This window comes from Eschscholzia californica, unplaced genomic scaffold (genome assembly GCF_041429995.1).
Source record: "Eschscholzia californica isolate CP2 unplaced genomic scaffold, dmEscCali1.0.p SCAF_1, whole genome shotgun sequence".
Taxonomy (NCBI): Eukaryota; Viridiplantae; Streptophyta; class Magnoliopsida; order Ranunculales; family Papaveraceae; genus Eschscholzia; species Eschscholzia californica.
The window spans coordinates 76,131,307-76,152,056 of NW_028238198.1; the positions used below are offsets into that span (position 1 = coordinate 76,131,307).

At 35.1% G+C, this 20,750-nt stretch overlaps 2 non-coding genes across 2 annotated transcripts; both read right to left on the bottom strand.

The window, feature by feature from the left end:
- Positions 1–11,696: 11,696 nt before the first annotated feature.
- Positions 11,697–11,857, bottom strand: LOC147569238 (U1 spliceosomal RNA). Its single transcript, XR_015231699.1, has one exon. It is a non-coding gene; the product is annotated as a U1 spliceosomal RNA (small nuclear RNA).
- Positions 11,858–16,051: 4,194 nt separating this feature from the next.
- LOC147569239 (U1 spliceosomal RNA) lies at positions 16,052–16,211 on the bottom strand. The gene has a single exon (XR_015231685.1). It is a non-coding gene; the product is annotated as a U1 spliceosomal RNA (small nuclear RNA).
- Positions 16,212–20,750: the final 4,539 nt, after the last annotated feature.

Below are 20,750 nucleotides of genomic sequence, written 5' to 3' on the forward strand. Positions count from 1 at the left end.
AAAAGAAAAAGGGAGTCCCCACCTTTATTATTGTTTGAAAAAAAATTCTTGACACAATAAATTGAGACATGGTAATAAAAGGCCAGCGCTTTGGGGGAAGCAAAATAAGTTCAGGGGTGTGAAATTTTAAAGGGAATATGTGAAATTTTAGAAATTTTCCGGGGAAATAAAACATTGCTTCTTCCTCTTCTTTTTCATCATCATCTTCAACTCGACCACCATTTTCGACCACCATCTCCGGCCACCACCTCCGGCCACAACCACCATCATATTCTTCCTCTTCTCCTCACTATCTCTCTTATAGTTTGTCTCTATATCTCTGCCCATATCTCTCTTAGAACTTCATAAACAAACCCTAATCCCAAATCCTATTCCAGTGCCCATGTGAATAGGAGACTTTATATTGTTATCAATTCTTCTTTTCCTTCTCGTTTAGATGATGGTGATAACAATGGAGTAGTTTCACTAGTTGTAATAGGACTATCTGCCGCCACAAGTGATCTGTGTACAACTTGGTTTTCTTTCTCTCTCTCACTAAAGAAGCACCATGAACTTGTTGCGACTCTTCAAGAAATAAGTTTGACAACCCAACAAAGACAAAAGCAAATAGAAACAAAGGTGTAAATTCCTTTGCTTCCATGGCTGCTAAAGATCCCAGAAATTCACTTAGTATCCTTGGTTTGAGAGAGGTGAAGAGGAGCACAAACGACGTTCTCTTTGGCCGCTGATGTTCCTGTTCTTGAAGCTCTAACCAGAGGTTTAATGGCTCCTGAATCAGCAATTAGATCTTTATGTTCACCTTTTGATATTTTCAATTGGAATCTAAAACATTAGGAGCATCAACGCTGATGGGATCAGAACCATAAAGATGAGTAACCGAATGCATCTTTCTCTGTATATCTATCTATCTCTTTGGTTCTACCTTTTCTTATATGAGTTGCATCTAGAACTGAATATTGGTGAGATCGATAAAGAGAGAGAGGGAGACAGAGAGAGAGGTGGCCGGATTGTGGTGCAGATGGTGGTGGTCGGATTTTGGTGAAGATGGTGGTGACCGGATTTTGGTGATGATGGTGGCGTCCAGGTTTTGGTGATGATGGTGGTGGTCGGATTCCGACAACCCTTGCCGGAATAGAGAAGAAATGGTCAAAAAATTTGTTTTCCCTCTAACAATTAGAAAATATATCAGTTTTTGACAAAGTCTTCACACCCTGGAAACTATTTTGATTTCCCCAAAGCACTGGCCTAATAAAAAGGGTTATTTCCAAATGACCCCCAACTTTGTAACCAGCTTCCTGCCTGTCCCTTACTTTAGCAAATATTTCCGTATGGCTACTTTTTTTCATTATCTTTAACTGTTTGTTACTCTCTCTCCTCCATCTCATTTACTCTCTCTGCCAAGTCACCTATCACGCCATATCATCATCTTCTCCGACAGAGTCGCCGGCCGGCGACCTTCAAATATTAAACTTTTTATTTTATTTTCTCTCTCCTTCTCTCTCTAGAAATTTTTAATTTTTTCCTCACCCTCTCTCTCTCTCTAAAACTCCGGCGAAGGGAAACCCTTTGCTGGAGCTATATCTGGTTCATGAACAGATCTGAACTGTTCACGAACAGACCTTGAAGGTCTGTTCTGTTCACGAACATACCTAGCTCCGGCGAAGGGAAATTCCTTCGCCGGAGTTTTAGAGAGAGAGAGAGGGTGAGGAAAAATTCGCCGGAGTTTTAGAGAGAGAGAGAGGGTGAGGAAAAAAAAATATTTCTAGAGAGAGTGAGAGGAGAGAGAAAATAAATTTTTTTTTTTTTAAAAATATTTGAAGGTCGCCGGCGACCACTGCCGGAGAAGATGATGATGTGGCCGTGATAGGTCACTTGGCAGAGAGAAAATGAGATGGAGGAGAGAGAGTAACAGACAGTTAAAGATAACAGAAAAAGGGAGTCATACGGGAATATTTGCTAAAGTAGGGAGCCAGGCAGGAAGCTGGTCACAAAGTTGTGGGCCATTTGAAAAATAACCCAACTCATATATACGGTAATTCACCCTACGAATTTGACAGAAGACTTTCAGTAAGTACGTCACAGGACAAAAAACGAAAATGTATGTAAGAAAATACTACCTTAGTTTCTTTTGCACATTTAGTTGGTTTTTGGGTCTTAGCCTACTCACATTGCGTGGTTTAGAGAAAACCATTACATACAGGTAAGCACCGCCAATATTCACTTTTGTTGGAACAATGAAATAATTATCATTCCATTCAAATAGTGACACACTTTAATGTACTTTTTTTTTTTAATGTTTACATTTTTCTTGACAGGTTACCAAGGAAAATAGAAAACACACAAATGATGTAAATTCCAAAAGCAAACCCCTTTATGTTGACTAAGAAGTTGCTAAAGCACAATAAATTTGGGTTTTTTCTTGAGAGATAAATTTGGGGGTTAGTAAAAAAATACTCCTCTATTTGTTGAATGCAACTTGTATTTAAGATAAATAAAGATGGGTATCTTTCTTCCTACATAATTTAGTGAAAGTAGCCAAATATTAGCAAATAAACAAGCTAGAGGAAGTGGGTTTGCTGCCTAGATAAACCCTAGTATAATCAATTACTTTTAAAAGAATGATTCAGCTGGTTAAACATTGCAGATGACCTAGATTTGGACACATACAACTCTTGCTCCCATTTTTAAGCTATCACTTGTGGCTCGCCGATGCGTAAATGGTAGTGTTGGAGTGCCATCTGTGCATCCACATCAGCCCAGTGTTACCCGCGGGGTACAATTTTTGTTTTATTTTCTTAATAATCTTTCCGCATTTTACTTTCTAATTTCCATCACAAAAAATGAATAAAGAGCGAGTTCCAAGCAATAAATTCTACTTTTTTGGTCACACCAACCAATATACATGTTTTAAATAAGTCTCTTTACTCCAACACCAATTACTAACACATTCCTCAATTGTTGAAACAAAACAAAATATTTATATTTTTCATTTAAAAAAAGTAATATATTATATTAGTCTTGAAACGAATACTTTTTTTTTTTGTTGAGTCTTGAAACCAATACTTAGAATGTGAAAACTAACTTCATTACAATTCCAACCAAGAGTTGTTGGCAAATATATTTCATATTTTTAAGTGCATAATATGTCAAATGTATATGTAGACGCTGATATATTTGTTACCTATTTTAAGTTAAGAAATGCTGTTTTGGAATTACTTAGCCGGCAGATTAATACTAAAAATGTGTATGCAATACGGTTATTAGTTGGTGGCAGGCCGCTACCATGGGGCTTAGTTTGGTAGTGGTCGGACTTGACTCATCTGATCCTTTGAATTTGTACACTGAATATATATATACTAGGGTATATCCCGTGCCCTAGGGCACGGACACTTGTATCAATCAAATGTTACGAAATTTATTGTTATATTTTATTGAGGGAGAGAGATTTTTATTAGTTATTATTTTTTTGTTTCTTTTATCTTAAATTAGTTATTATTTTATTGAGAGAGAGATTTTAATTTCTTTTTTTAACCCTTGAAATTTATTTTGTTTCTTTTTTTTTCTTAAATTAGTTATTTTATTTCTAAGAAGGAAAGAATTATTATTTTTTAAATAGGTAACTTTATTTCTACGAAGGACTATATTTTAAATTTTGAGAGGAGCTTCTAGACAATATCCTATATTAAAGAAGGATGTTTGTCCCAGTCATCGTTTTCCCTTCTGTTTTATATAATAGATATATATAATATATATATATATATATATATATATATATATATATATTTAAAGCAAAACTTCATAGAGCTATTGATAACGCGTACGTGCAATAGAGATTGATCGAGAAAACTACTAATCTAGAGGATAAATTGACTTCGGTTCATATATGTAAATAAATAGAGGGAGAGGAGAGAGTCCTTTTAAGGTGGTTGAGATTGATGTTTCCTTCCTAACACTCTTATTCACCCTCTTAATAAAACTAAAACGATTGATGTTTCTTTCCTAACATCTCTATTCCCATCATAATAAAAAAGAAAAACTACTACATTTTAATATATTATGAAATGTAAACATCTAATTCGTAGATATATAGCCGAAATAGATTTCAAACTTTATAGTTCTATATATGTATATGATATTACATATGGCATGTGTTAGTTAAGTTACATATTTTCAATAAGTTTGGGAGTTCAGACTAGGCAAAAAGAAGTGACATCTTAACATTATATACAAATATTATAAATATAATCAAATTAGTCATTTTAATTAGACTAATACTACATATCAAATTAATTTTCCGGGTCCACTTAAGTCGACGTGGTTTGTTTTGGCCTGCATACATTTAATCAACGTTTGATTTGTTCAAAGTACAAATCTTTGTGTCTTCTTTGTATTATTTTATCGAAATAGACATCTAAACTAAACTAAACTAGATTTTAATACGAGTAGACAAGTGATTATTTTGCTAACAACCATTTTTATTATGAGCTCCAAAAGTATAAGAGAGGACATTTTCTCTTCCTTGTACACCTATAAAAGAATGATACATTAGTTAATGTTTTTGAACGAAATTTATATGTTAAACTGAATTAAGATATAAAACATCAACCATGATGATATATACCAGTGTAGTAATGTAACGGTATACATAAGGTTTCTTTTTTATGTAGGTAGAAAGAATAAAAAGTCATTGACAATAACCCAACAATAGCACGACAAGGTCGTGATATGAGACTTTCAACAAACGTCAATTTTGTATTTAAAATGTGTTTCTAGCTAGTTTTCGATTGGGATTCAACTTTACCTACTTATGCTAGTTGAATAAGTCTTCTTTCAATCTTTGTACACAATTTAACAACAATACAAACTTGAGGAAAACCAAAGAGTAACTTAAATCAATAGAAATTAATGAATTGTTTTACGTACACTAAAACTAATCCTTTTCTTGTACACCTAACATAAAAGCTTTTGTGTGTAAAATAGACTTCTTACTTAACGTCTTAACTAGTAATCAAATTAAACGTGTAAATCAACTGGATTAGCAAATAACAAGAATAAGTATCACTAAGATGGTATGGAATTTTTTAGTTATGCAGTATAAAATATACATTCCAAAATATGATTCCTTCCCATTTAGATCTTGAGTCATATTTTATATACGAGAAAAATAAAAAGCACGTGAGGTTGTATGTGCTTTTAGCCATTTTATTACATCAAAGTATGTTTTTTCGCATAGGTAAAAATGTAAATTTTGCGCTTTGTACTCTACTAATGGACCTCATATGTACAAACTCAAAAATATATCCTATCCAATTGGCTCATTAAGTTTTGCAGGGGCGGCCCAGGCTCAGGCCCAAAGCGGTTGTTTTGGGTCCCGACATACTTGAGAGCCTCTTACTTCTAAGTTCAATAGGCTTGTCCGGCTCAAATAGATAGAATTAGAACTAGTTCTTGATATTAAAACAACCTATAGCTCAGTTGGTTGGAACTTAGTTTTTGTGGTGATGGACAGGGGACCGAAAACGCCCTCAAGCAAAATGAAGTTTTGTATTTCACTTTTCCTTTTGTACCTAAAAGGACCCCCATTTTTAAATTGGCTTTGGGCCTCAAATCAACTTGGGCCGGCCTTGAGATTTGGGCTTAAGAAACTCTAGTATCTAGTTTGTAAGCCACATATGTAACCCTAGAATGAGTTGTGTTGTCTTGTTGTCTAGACACCTAAGAGACATATGACACCTAATGAAGTTGTTGTCTTGACACATAAGGGATGCTTGACTCCCAATATGAACACAACTATGAGTTGGGGGATAGACAAAAAATTGCAATGATGGAAAGACTTTTTGTTGTTGTATAAAAGAGAGATAGCTACGGGTGAAAAAATATGCTCTTGCTCATATATAGTTCAAGTTAGAATTTCCATCTCTATAGACTTAAAGAAGAGAAGAGAAAAGAGTATACAAGATCATCTTTGAAATAAGGACAAGTTTATTATCTAATCTTTTACTCAACATGAAGAAAGTTACATAACCTATCAAGAACTTTATGTTTTCATTTCACGTTAAAGTATTGTTGTTTAGTTGTGATAAACATGATATCTCTAGGTCCTTCTATGTTATAAGATAATTTATGGTTGTATGTTTTATCTCATAAACTCCTAGTATATCAGGGGCGAACCCACATAGGGGTCCGTGGGGCACGTGCCCCCACGACCCTAATGTGACTCGTATGTGTTAAATTGCACTTGTCACTATTATGTATCTACCATTCCAATTTTTAATTAGAATTCTTCTTTAGCTGAAGTTGTGAAACGCTTCAATTTCCACTACTTACATTTTTTCCTAGATGGTCTACTATTTACAGTAGTTAAAAGTATTGTTTGGTTTAAGATGACTGATTATTGAAAATATTTTATAAAGTGCATGATTGGTCTAAAATTGGTTCTTGTTAATTGAACTAATTCAATTTTGGCCTCCTCAAAGTGACCAACTTAATAAAACGATTTCGTAGAGATGATGAATTTTTTAACTAACTCCCTTAATTTTGATTCTGTCTGAGTTTTCATTGACTTGTATTTTGGACGTCAAGATTATTTTTTTACACGTTTGTGATAGTAAACATGTTATTAGAAAGAAAAATTTATCTTTATTTTTTCCACTAAGATCACTTGTTCTTCATCATCTCCACCCTCGTTTTCTTAATCTTCACCACTATTATTAGAGCTTTGGAGAGTGAATAGCTATCCCTTCCTTTGTTTTTTATTTTAATATTTTTGAGAATGCAGTTGGGGGAAAGATCCTTAAATCATATTGATGAGAAAATTAGAGATTACTTGTTGTACGTCAAAATTACCATGGAATATCTAGACTATAAATAAAATTTTGTTGAAAATTTGTTTTTTGGTTCTAGCCTGATCGTATACTATAGAATTCTTTCACTCACTATAACAAAAAAGTGCCCCCACTCATAAAATTTTCTGGCTCGCCACTATGTATATGTGTATTAAGTTTTTTGTTGAGATTATGGACTTTTAAGTCTGATTTTGCGTCTGACTGAAATTCGGATTTTTAAGTCCCAATTTCTAATAATTTTTTCTCAAACAGTAGTGACCAATATACAAGATCATAGTTAACATGTGATATCAGAGCCATAGGATGAAGATTTTCATGTTTGTTAGAAAATCCTTTTGATGAATTTTTGTATGTTGTTTTTCAACTTACAAGTCAATGAAAATATTGACATAACTTTGAAAAATAAGAAAATCATTTAATCGTTTTGATGATTTATAGTTTTGGTTGAAATCAAACAATTTAAAGTCTAGTTGTTTCCTTAACTCTTCAAATTTTTCAACCAAAATTATGTTTTTACATATTTAAGTTTTATTTCTCAAAGAAAGCATAAGAAAGTTAGATAGCGACCATGATGTGTATAATCAGTAAAAATATCGCCAAAGTGACTTATGAAGTAAGTATACTTATCTATGATGGCTCACCTTATAGTAATAGTCTTATGCAATGAAACGATGCATGTAAATTGCATTTATACGACTCTTTTGATGAATAATTTGTCAAAAGATGAATTATAAGTTAAAAGGATTGTAGAATGAATATTTAAGGTATTATCTAAAATTAGTTTTTGTTGCCCAAAGGTCATAAACATTTTGAGGTTAGATGATACACTAATGGACTTGTTTATATATAAAACAATTGATGTTATGCAAGGTATCATCTAACATTAGTTTGTGTTGCCCAAAGATCATTAGTTTTTTGAGGTTAGATGATATATTAATGGACTTGTTTATATATAAAACCATTGATGTTATGTATGTCTTAATTTGATCCCAAAGGAGAATTCTTGATATATATTTATGTGCCTATGATTTGGTTATGTTTGCAGTATCTGCGCCTATATCCCTTCACTCGTAAGCTGCGTCTGTTCAAGTCTTTATCGGCTCAAATTTTTCAGAATGGAGCGAACATGTCAAGTTCATGTCAGGTGTTCTTGATTTGGATTGTGCCTTAATGTCTGATAAGCATTCTCCTCTAACTGCGTCAAGTAGCACTGATGAAAAAATAAATTTGATGTTTGGGAAAAATCAAACAGACTAAGCATGATGTTTATGCGAATGACGATTGCAAGCAATATAAAGTCATCTCTCCCTCAAACTGATAATGCTAAAGACTTCATTAATGTTGTTGAAGAGAGATTTTGTCCAGCCGATAAGTCTCTAGCTGACACGTTAATGGCTGAACTCACTACCATAAAGTATGACGGTGTGAGAGGTACGCAAGAGCACTTAATTGAAATGACCAACATTGCAACGAGACTTAAGGGACTTCGTATGAACGTAGAGGAACCTTTTCTCGTTCATTTTATTATGAATTCCTTGCCTCCTCAATATGGCTCATTCCATATGAATTATAATTCACTTAAGGAACAATGGACTGTGAATGAACTATCAAGTATGTTAGTTCAAAAGGAGACAAGGTTAAAACAACAAGAGAATTTCTCTACGAACCTTGTTACTCAAGAAGTTAAAAGAAATAAATTAAAGCCCAAGAACGGTAAGAATGTTGTTGCACCAAAGAATAATGAACCTGCTTTAGCTCCCCAGGTTCATATTAAGAAGAAGGAATGCAAATGTCATTTTTGTAGAAAGATTAGACACTTTCAGGCAGATTGTCTTGAAGCGTAAGGCTTGGTTCGAAAAGAAAGGTGAGCAATTAGCTTTTGTATGTTTCGAATCAAATCTTGTTGAAATTCCTTCTAACACTTGGTGGCTTGATACGGACGCTAATGTTCATGTTTCTAATACGATGCAGGCCTTCAAACCAAAACCCAAGTCAGACTGAACGTTTTGTTTTTATGGACAATCAGATTTCCTCTGAAGTTTTATCTGTTGGAACCTATCGTTTGAAACTAGATACTGGTTGTTTTCTGGATTTGTATAATACTCTTTTTGTTTCGACCATATCTCGTAATCTGGTTTCTATGTTTCAACTAGATCTTTTGGGTTATAAACTATTTTTAGGTAACCAACGTTTTAACTTGTATAAAAATAGTTGTGTTATTGGTTCTGGCGTTTTATATGATAAACTTTATAAAATCAATCTTGATGATCAGTTTGTTGAATCAGTTTTAACCCTGCATCCTAATGTAAGTTTTAGAATTGAGCATAAAATCTTGTGGCATAAAAGATTGGGCATGTCTCTAAAGACAGAATGATGGGATTAGTGAAGGATGAGATTTTGCTGATTTCGAGATGTGTGTTGATTGTATAAAAGGAAAAAACAACAACACACACCAAGAAGGGAGTCACATGGAGCAGAGAACTTCTTAAGATCATCCATATTGATATTTGTGGACCTCTGTCCACCGCATGTATTGGTGGAGAGAAATATTTCGTCACATTTATAGATGATTTTTCACATTATGGTCATATCTATTTGTTACATGATAAATCTCAAGCAGTTGAGATTTTTATCACTGAGGTTGAAAGACAATTAGATAAAAAAGTGAAAATCATCAGATCAGACAGAGGTGGTGAATATTATGGAAGGTATGACGAATCAGGACAACATCCTGGTCCATTTGCTAAACTCTTAGAAAAGCTTGACATTGGTTTGTGCAAAATTTACAATGCTAGGAACGCGTCAGCAGAACGGTGTTGCTGAAAGGCGTAATAGAACTCCAATGGATATGGTTAAGAGCATGATGAGCAACTCTACTTTACCCATTATGTTATGGGGTGAAGCTCTAAAAACTGTTGCATATGTCTTAAATAGAGTTCCTAGTAAGTCAGTTCTTAAAACTCCTTTTGAGTTATGGACTGGTAGAAAACCCAGTTTAAGACATTTTCATGTTTGGGGTTGCGCAACAGAAGCTAGAATCTGTAACCTACAAGCAAAGAAGTTGGATTCAAGAACTGTCAGTGGATTCTTTATTGGATACCCTGATAAATCCAAAGGGTATACATTTTATTGTCCTAACCATACCACTAGAAATTTTGAAACTGGCAATGCATAATGCAAGATTCCTTGAGAATCATGAGAATAATGGGAGTACCGAACCACGAAATGTGGTAATTAAAGAAGTAAGGGTAACTGTACCCATACCCTTACCTATTGACAACATTATTGTTCCTCATGAAAACTATCCAATTGTTGATAGTGAACAACAATTAATGGACCCACAATCTCATGATCCAGTAGAGTGACGCAGATCTCAAAGAATTAGAAAGGTACATAACCTATCAAGAACTTTATGTTTTCATTTCATGTTAAAGTATTGTTGTTTAGTTGTGATAAACATGATATCTCTAGGTCCTTCTATGTTGTGAGATAATTTATGGTTATATGTTTTGTCTCGTAAACTCCTTGTATAGGTGTATTAATTTTTTTGTTTGAATTGTAGACTTTTAAGTCTGATTTTGTGTCTGACTGAAATTCGGATTTTTAAGTCCGAATTTCTAACAAAAATTTTTCTCAAACAGTAGTGACCAATATACAAGATCATAGTTAACAAAAAACTCTGTTATACTAGTAAATCAAATAAATTCGATTCAGATTGTGTTCCATCCATTTTTCTTTGCTCTACTCCTTTTCTGTTGTTCGTTTTTTTTAGTCCCATTCTACACGAGTTTCTTAAAGATTAAGCAGGGGTAGAAGTTGGAATCCGTCCGCGAGGAACAGATGCAACTCATACTTGTCCGCTCGAACAACCGGGCGTGTATTACAATTTTCTTTGTGAATATCTTCGTCTGTGTTCGTTTTTCTAGTCGGATGTGTCAGACGGTTTACTTTGTGAAAATGTTCATCCATATCCATTATTCTAATCGGACACGGGCCGCTAGGACCCTGGGCATACATTGTAATTTGACAAAAAAATGAAAGCAACATCACCTATACCATTAACGTAGTGAACAATAAGAACAAAAAATGAAACCAAAAATAAAGATCATCAGTTAGAAAATTCTTCGATGATGATGAAATTACATGGTGCCGATTACAGAGTGAGTCATGATTTAATGAGCTCAAGCTCGTACTACTGTATGAGCTTGAACTTTTAACCGCTCTTTACATTTGTTGAAGCTTAAAACTTTACAACTAGAGTATTATAAAAAGAGTCATGATTTAATGAGCTCGAACTCATACTATGACTCAATTACAATGATAATTGATGTAATTATGTAGGTAGAATTGGCTTATTATTTGTCGAGGATCTACCGTGACAATGTATGTAATTATTTAAGTTGGACATGACTTATTATTTTATTTGTTTTTTCAATCCCTTGATTTTAGGTAGTTTTAATGTATACTTTAAGCTTTAATAGATCTAAAAAGATTCAATGGTTAAGAGCTGATCAAGTTCGTACTTCAACGAGCTCATTTAATTTCGGCTCTTATAGAGTTAGGGTCTTAAGGTTTCTCAAAGTAGAAAGTTAGGGAAGAAAATGATTTAACAAGATGATAAGAGAAAATCGAAGAGAAGGAATAAAAGGCATGGGCTTCTATACCCCAATCTAATCTAACACTACATACAGGTAAGTGAACACCCTAAATGGGAAGATTTGGGGGTACGCCAAGTACCCCCCCCCCCCCCCCCCCCCCTTGCCCACCTCTGTGGAGGTCACCGCCCACTGACCCTTCAGATGGGCATGTCAGGTTGCAGGCAGAAATCTAACGTATTTTTATTTAAGATTGGGCAGAGCCGCGCGAACGCGTAACCCCTCTATCACAAATTATGACGTAGACTCCACCACTTGGGTAGATCTTAGGCGAGTGCCCTTCCTAAGTGCAAAGGAGGTCACTAACTAAAGCCATGGACCTCCTTGATCATCCATTGACCCCATCCAGGTAAGTATGATTCAATGTTCGACTCGCCCTCTTATTTATATCTCTCTTTGTTCCAACCTCTTTAGTGTGAAGGCGATGTGGGATTAAACTAAGCCGTAAGGCTACCCATACTTTTTATTTAAGATTGTGCACGGGTTGGGGTGGGAATCAGTACATACGGACAATCTAGAAACAACTAACAATCCGTTCCAGGCGGAACGGATGCTACTCATAATTGTCCGCTCAGAAAACCAGACTAACCAGCCATGCATTTCGGTTTTCCTTTGTGAAAATACATGCCTGTATTCTTTTTCCTAGCCGAACGTGCCAGACATGTGCCAATTAGACCATAGTTATATATACATTGTAATTTGACAAAAAATGAAAGCAACATCACCTATATCGTTGACGCAGTGAACAAGAACAATAAAATTAAATAAACCAGGATAAAGGATCATCAATTGGAGTATCTTTTGATGATGACAAAACTACACTGTGTCAATTATAGAGTTAGGTAATTTAAGGTTTCTCAAAGTAGAAAGTTAGAAAAGCAGATGTTCAACAAGATGATTTGAAACTTTTAGAGAAAAGCTTCTAAGAGAAAATCAGAGAAGAGGGAATCATCAGTTTTGATAAGGGTTAGGGTTTCACCGTCAGAAATTAGAAGAGACAAGAATGGAAGAGAGTCGAAGAGAAGGAAGAAAGGGGTTTGGCTTGTTCTGAGAGCCCTGACGAAGCGGAAAACTCCGTAAAGAATTAGATCTTCGTCTAAAAACTTTTAAACTCAGAAAAAAGTCTTACATCTTCGTCTAAAGACTATAGAACCGAAACTAAGAAGATTAAACTAAAATACTGAATTCTTATTGATCAACTTGATGAACTAAACAACTACTAAATCCTCTTTATATAGCATTAGGGGTTTCCTAAACCTAAACAGACTCTAATTAACAACTTCTAAATAAAGAAAATACCGGATTCTAAAACTTAGAAAGTTCCTTAAGAATATAAAATATTTAGAATAGTAATTCTCTACTAACTAAAACATTATACTACTAAAATAACTAGATCTTAAGATATCCAAGATACTTGGGATATCTTCCAAAAATTTCCCTGCATCAGTCTCCTCCACTTCAAAGAAATTCGCCTCGAGTTTACTAATTGATTGGAAGTTTATCTTGAATGGTACACCCTTGAGATAACTTTTTCGCGAATTGTGCATTGGAATCACCAAACTATCAAATTGAACCGAAGACTTCATTATGTCACATAAAAATTTCTGTCTGTAATTGTGATGCGATTCAAACTCCCTTTTCACCCCAAAAACAAACTTGTGAATGTCGTGAATATGGAGATTGAAAATTGCGAACTTTAATGAAGAGTTTCCGATAAGATTACAAATCACTTCATGTGAAACAACTTGAGATTCACAAAGCATTGAAAACGGATATTCGTATGAAGAAAAATAAATTGGGCTAAGGTTTGAGTTCCAAAGTTTTTCTCCTTTGTTTGATTTAGCTTCCTGACTAACGTCCTTTGACTCAATTTCCTAAACAACGTCCTTTGTCTCAATTTCATGAACAACTTCCTTTGACTCAATTTCCTGAACAAGTTCCTTTAACTCACTTTTCTAGCAACTTCTTCAGAAACAAATCCTTCATCGTGTAAATTGATATTAGGACACTTATCCTTGAACATAATAACGTCTGATTTTGCTTCATGGATAATGTTAGTGGAATTGTCTATTATTACAATTTGCGGTGGTTCAACATTCTCTAGGGGAGCTTCTTTTACGTTTTTTTGTATTAACGCTGGGTTGTTCTTCTCTCTAAAATCCAAAGTTTCTATAGTCCCGCTCCCAAACTTCAGCTTTTAAGGTCAAGTTGTATGCGTCTTGAATAGTCCATAAATTAAATAACCTCACCTTTTCTCTCAACTCAAGCTAAATTTTAATCCGTTCAGAAATCGATCTATTAAAACATTATCAGGTTCTGTAACGTTTTCCATACTGTTTCTTTGAGCCAATTTTGAGGACTCCTTGTAATATTCACCCACTGAACGTAACCCGTGTCTACAGTCCTGGTATATCTTGAACAACTGTTGTTGATAATCAAGAGGTAAGAACCACTCTCTCAAGTTCTCTTTCATAGACGACTAACTTTGGATTGGAGCTTTTCCTTGTCACATCCTTAAAAGTTGTAATTGATCCCACCAATCTGCGGCACTCCCTATAAGTCTATAAGCAATGATTTTAACTATCTGCTCATTAGGAATAGTAGCCCACATATTGAATTTTCGTGCGACCTTATCTAGCCAATCAAAAAACTCTTCTGTAGTTAAATACCCATCGGAAATTGGTATGTCTTCATTGATTTTGTACTCATTATAATTTCTACGTGGGTGCCCTTGAACTGAAAAGTTGTTACCATGATAGTATCTCTCCATATTGATTGATCGATAAAAAAAATAGGAAAAAATAATAATAATATGATTTTTTTTCTTTTTTGTTTAAACCAAGTTTAGATGCATCTTTGGCAAATCCATCGACGTGTTTAAAAGTGATCTCCGCGTAGATGATATCGAACCAGGCAAATCCTCGCTCTTGATGCCAACTGACGCAGCGGAAAACTCCGAAAAAGTCTTAGATCTTCGTCTAAAGACTACAGAACTGAAACTAAAAAGATTAAACTAAAATACTGAATTCTTATTGATCAACTTGATGAACTAAACAACTATTATATCCCCTTTATATAGCATTAGGGGTTTCCTAAATCTAAACAGACTGTAATTAACAACTTCTAAATAAAAAAATACCAAATTCTAAAACTTAGAAAGTTCTCTAAAAGTATAAAACTGTTAAAAATAATAATTCTCTAATAATAAAAATATTATACTACTAAAATAACTAGATCTTAAGATATCTAAGTTAATTGGAATATCTTCCAAAAATTTCCCTGCATAAAGCCCCTCCTAAGTGCAATGAAGGCCACTATCCTAGTCCATGGACCCGCTTGATCATTGATTGACCCCATCCAGGTAAGTATCATTCAGTGCTGGACTCGCCCTCTTATTTATATCTATCTTTGTTCCAACCTCTTTAGTGTGAGACAATGTGGGATTAAACTAAGTCGTAAGGCTACCCATACTTTTTATTTAAGATTAATTGTGTGGGGGTAGGGGTGTGAATCAATACGTACGGACAGTCTACGAACAACTAACCATCCGGTGTTGGGCGGAACGGATGCAACTCATACTTGTCCGTTGGGACAACCAGACACGCATTTCAATTTTCCTCTGTGAATATCCCTGTTTTTATTCGTTTTCCTAGCCGAATGTGCCAGGGCAGTGGCCAAATGGAGCCCGGGTATATATACATTGTAATTTGACACAAAAACGAAAGCAACATCACCTATATCGTTGACACAGTGAACAATAACAACAAAATTAATAAACCATGATAAAGGATCATCAATTGGAAAATCTTTTGATGATGACTAAAATGCATTGTGTCAATTATAGAGTTAGGGACTTCAAGGTTTCTCAGACTAGAAAGTCACAAGCAAATGTTCAACAAGATGATTTAAAACATCAAGAGAGCAGAAAAACAGAGAAGAGGGAATCATCGGCTCTGCTAAGGGTTTTCGTCGTCGGAAATTAGAAGAGACAAGACTGGAAGAAAAAGAAGAAAGGGGTTGGGCTTCTTCTGATTTCGAGGGTTATCTATCGTACACCAATGTGATACTGCCTTGTTAACCTAAACATCTAACCTCAATTTAAGCCCCTTCTCCCGCGTCTGACCGCCAAAACTATATCGGGTGGGTTTTGACCAGATCACTTTAAGGCAAGGTTGCATTTGAATGTTAATTAGAACAAAAAATATGTCTTTTTATATAAGTTTGGGCAGGGGCGGCGCGAACGAATACCCCCTCTATCACAAATTATGACGTGGACTCCATACTCAACGTATAAAAGTTTCCACACTCAATACTCTAGCTATAGGAGAAACATAACATGGGTCATGGGTTGCGCACAAGTCACAACCCACGTGACCGCAACGACGTTAAACTGTAAAGGTTTTACTCTAAAGAAATCCTTGTGTTCTTGAATTGATACTCCATCCAACTTAAACCACAAAAGATTGATACCCAACAAAAAGAACAAAAAATCTCATAGCAAATGAACATGTTTAGGAACTGTAGTTAGCAATCTTAGGGTTAAGCATTGGGTAGGGGCCGCGCGAACGCGTACCCCCTCTATCACAAATTATGACGTAGACTCCACCACTTGGGTAGATCTTAGGCGAGTGCCCCTCCTAGGTGCAATGGAGGTCACTAACCTAGGCCATGGACCTTCTTGATCATCCATTGACCCCGTCCAGGTAAGTATGATTTAGTGTTAGACTCCCCTTTCATTTATATTTCTCTTTGTTCCAACCTCTTTCATGTGCAGGCAATGTGGTATTAAACTAAGCTGTAAGGTTACCCGCTTACCCGTACATCGTTAGAGTAATGGGTTAGCAGAACTCATAAAGTAATGCTCCATGTTGATATATGTTTATTCGCTTTGGTATTTTTAGACACATTACATATTAGAACACTATCATATTCCCAAAACAAATACCATATTAAACTTGAAGCAACTGACTTACAGTGATATATTAAAATAGACCTTATAGATTGAATTAGATCATTGTCCCTGTCTAGATCCCAAAACAGTATCACCCCCAAAAGAAACACCACTTAATAACATTTAATAAACTACTACATAACCATATCTTCATATTTACCCAAAACCCATAATCAAACTACTGATAATAATAAAACTTCATGACTCAAACTTTTATTTAGATATAAAAAAGATTATTTTAAGCGAATCTACCGGATGAACCCTTGACTACAAGTACTTCTTCTTTCTTAACTTCTTCAATCTTTGGGGAATTGAGTGCTGCTGCAGCAGCAGTAGGAGTAGCAATCGCAGTAGCAGTAGTTTCAGTACATGGTTCCTTCTTCGCAACACTTCCCTCTTCTATCTTAGGTGCAGGCATTGGAATCGGATGAACTTCGATAGCTTTCTTCGGAGTAGTAGTCAACCCACAAGACGTGCGAGTCGAGGAACAACTCCTCCCATATGAACAACCACTTCCCTTCTTTTCCATCTTAAAATCTTGATAATTGTTTAGCACAAATGGTTAAAAATTGCAGCTATTAGAGTACTAGGCTTGCTTTGTCTGATGAAGGAATTGGGTAGAGAATGGAGTGAATTTATAGAGACGGGAGAAGATAAAAGTTCATGAATGCAATTAATACTCCTTCTTTAACAAACAACATTTAGTGGCACTAGAAACAAAGAGTTGGATTCTGTTTATTCATTCACTTTTTATTTTATCCAAAGGGTCTCCAAAGCATATGAGAAAAAGTGGTTCTTTTGATCAAGTGTTAATATGAGGGGTAAATGAAAAACTTAAAGAAAATGTCGGCAATCCATCAAGTACTAGAAGAATTTGAAAGAACAAAATTCGGTAAAGAAAATGGAGAGAACATATATGCATAAGTATGTATATTTGCGTACGAACAGAAAAATATCATGATTAAGCTTTAGAATCGAAGTGTGGAATTTCTAAGTGTAGTGAGTGTCCTAAGGTCGTGCTAGCTTCCGAGCCAAGTTTGGGTCTTTTAACGTGTAAAATTTTCGTACTCACTACTCTAGCTAGGACCAAAGAATGACATGGGATGCACACGTCAAGCGGTGAATAGTGAATTAAGAATTTTGTCTCAAGTCTTAACAACCCATATTACATAATGATGTTAAACTTCAAAGGTTTTTCTTTTTGCAAACCCAACTTAAACCACAGAAGAACCTTCAGCTAGCAAATCGACAGCTAAACGATAAGGTAAATAGCTCAAATTGGGGTAATTTCTGATTAGACCCATGAAAAGAATCATGGGTTTCAGAATGACAGATTCAAAATCTCATAGCAACTTAGGAAGTAGGAACTTGGCTTCTGAAGAGATGAAAAGCCTCTATATATCTCTTGCAGTTGAAGTCCCATTTGTCAACAGGATAGGACTATAGTAAGAAATATTAGCCGAGTATCCTCTTATATTTATGTTCCTATGTATGGTTTCTATTTGTGCTCTTTAGGGTGTGTTTGATATATCTTATTTCCATGGAAATAAAAGAATTTCCATGGAATTAGGTATTTCCACCGTTTGATACGAAGTATAATTCCATGACTTCAATTCCCTATGGAATCTATTTCCATGAAATAACCCACTTTTAATTCTTTGCTCCACCCTAGGAATTAGTTTCCTTGGAAAGTCAAAAATCAAAATAAAAATATTTTAATATATTCGGATACTTGAAACCTAATATTTATGTTCTAAACGACAATTTTACCCATAAAATTTAGCAAAATAAATTTTTACTTATACATTGGGCAAATGACATTTTTGCCATTCTCACCAATTGACATGTTTACAAAGTTGTTAAAATGACATTTTGGCTTTATATAGCCAAAATTACATTTTTACCCTTTATAATATCAAATTGACATCTTACCCTTATGTTGTCAAAATGCCATTTTTACCCTCGTATAAATCAAAGTGACATTTTTACCTTTATGTGGTCCGAGTGACATTCTTACCTTTATCTTGTAAAAATGGCATGTCTATACTTTTACATTGAAATGACACAAGGTTAAATAAATTTACAACAGAGAGATAACAATATAATTTTGAAAACGCAAGGGTAAAAATGTAATTTAGACAACATAAGGACGAAAATGTAATTTTAGTAACATAAAAGAAAAAATGTCATTTTAACTACATAAGGAGTAAATAAAAACTCTTAATTGAATATTATATTCGTAGAAGTTAGTTGTCAACCAAATAATAGAGTTCGTAATTCCACGGAATAATAAATGACTATCAAACGAACGAACTCTTATTTTCACGGAATAAATTCCGTGGAAGACTTTCCATGGAACTCTTTTATTTCTATGGAATTATTTCCCTGATATCAAACACAACCTAAGTTGTTGGTGTGGACTATAAAAGCTCCCTCTGATGGTGTCCTGCCATGAGCAGCTTTATGAGTTTTAAGGCCCAATGCTTCTCTTACTAGGCTTACGTTAGGCAAGAAGATAACTCAGACAGGGCATAACCGTAAGCCCAAGTCCGAAGTATTTAACTAGCCTTCGGGGGTTAAGCTTATAGGTAATGCTGGTGAAGGTATTAGAATTGCACTAGGCAAGGGGCTAGAAACTGGAATCTTGAGATAAACTCCACTTCGGTAGATCTTTGGCGACTCACCCGTCTATTTTTATCTCTATTCGCTCTAACCTCTTTAGTTTGAAGGGATTGCGGGACTAAGCTAAGTGGTACTTACGGCTAACGATGTAGGCGGTTGAGTAGAGCTCCAAGTGGATACATGTTTACTCGCTCTAGCACATTTTACAAGCAGTATAAGAACAGACCATAGTCCGAAAAAAAATACTATATTACATTTACACTTTTTTTTTTAATTACATTTACACTTGAAGCAACTGACTTAAATTTATGTAGTAAATTAGACCTTATAGGTTGAACCAGATAACTGTGTCTGATTTACCCCCGTACCATTACCACCACAAAAAAAACCACCCAACTTACCCAGATCTTCATATTCACCAAAAACCCAAAAAGAACTACTACTAATAATAATACAAGTACTTCATTTAAGCGAATCTACCGGCCGAACCCTTGACTACAAGTACTTCTTCTTTCTTGACTTGTTCAATCTTGGGTGAATTGAGAGAAGCAGCAACAGGAGTAGTAGTAGTACACTTAACACTGAACTCACCCTCTTATTTTTATCTCTCTTCGCTCTAACCTCTTTAGTGTAGAGGGATTGTGAGACTAGCTAAGCGGTACGTAAGGAGAGAATGAGTGAAGCGGTGAAAACGGTTACAGTGGTGCCGTAGCAATTCTAGGGGTGGTTCGCGGTGGTTTCCGGTTAATTTCCCAGTGTTAATTCAAGTTTAGTTGGTCTTTAGGGCCTTTTTCATTGGTCTTCAGGACCTGTTCTATTATTTTTGTTAAGTTCTCCCTTCCTTTAAGCATCCACCAGGGAAACAAATGAGGAGTTTACTAGACAATTGGCTGATCTTTCTACGGATGACCCTGAAATACTATTCGCAGAAGGAAAGGAGGATGGTCTTTTTAACTCCAGTTTCAAACAATGTTGTATGATAAAAATCCTGAGTTATAAAGAGTTTAAATCAGATCTACTAATGAGGAAACTAAAAGGGGTATGGAACCTGCCTTTTCCTTATACGGTCACAGAGGTCGGGACAAATCTATTCATGGCGAAATTGGAAACAACAGAGGAGGTTGATATAGTTGTATCTAAAGCACCATGGATAATAAAAGAAGATATCTTCCTTGTTGAAAGGTGTGTTATAGATAAACTCCCAGGAGATTACACATTCGATAAGGCCTGGTTTCACATCCAGTTTCATGGGATACCAACTGCCTATTTAAACGCCAAAACTATCAATACACTTGCCAATCAAATAGGCAGTTTTGTTCCTGCAACTACAGATGAAGAGATCAAATGGACCCTATATGGTCGTACCAAAGTGGAAGTGGCCATTAACAAACCTCTGCCCAAGGAGTTCCATTTAAAATTCAACAACAAGCTCATCAAGGTACAATTGAAATTCGAAAAACTTGGCAGGTTCTGTTTTTACTGTGGCTACTTGGGCCATATTTTCACATTTTGCAGAAAAAGATTAAAATTTCTTCAACTCATGGAGGAAACAACGGACAACAATAAACAAGAGAAAATCCTTCTTCATGCACAACCCAAATATCTAGAGGATTTCAAAATCTTACCATTCTGGGAGAGAAACAGTAAGTTGCTAAACAGACAACCCCTTGCTGAGGA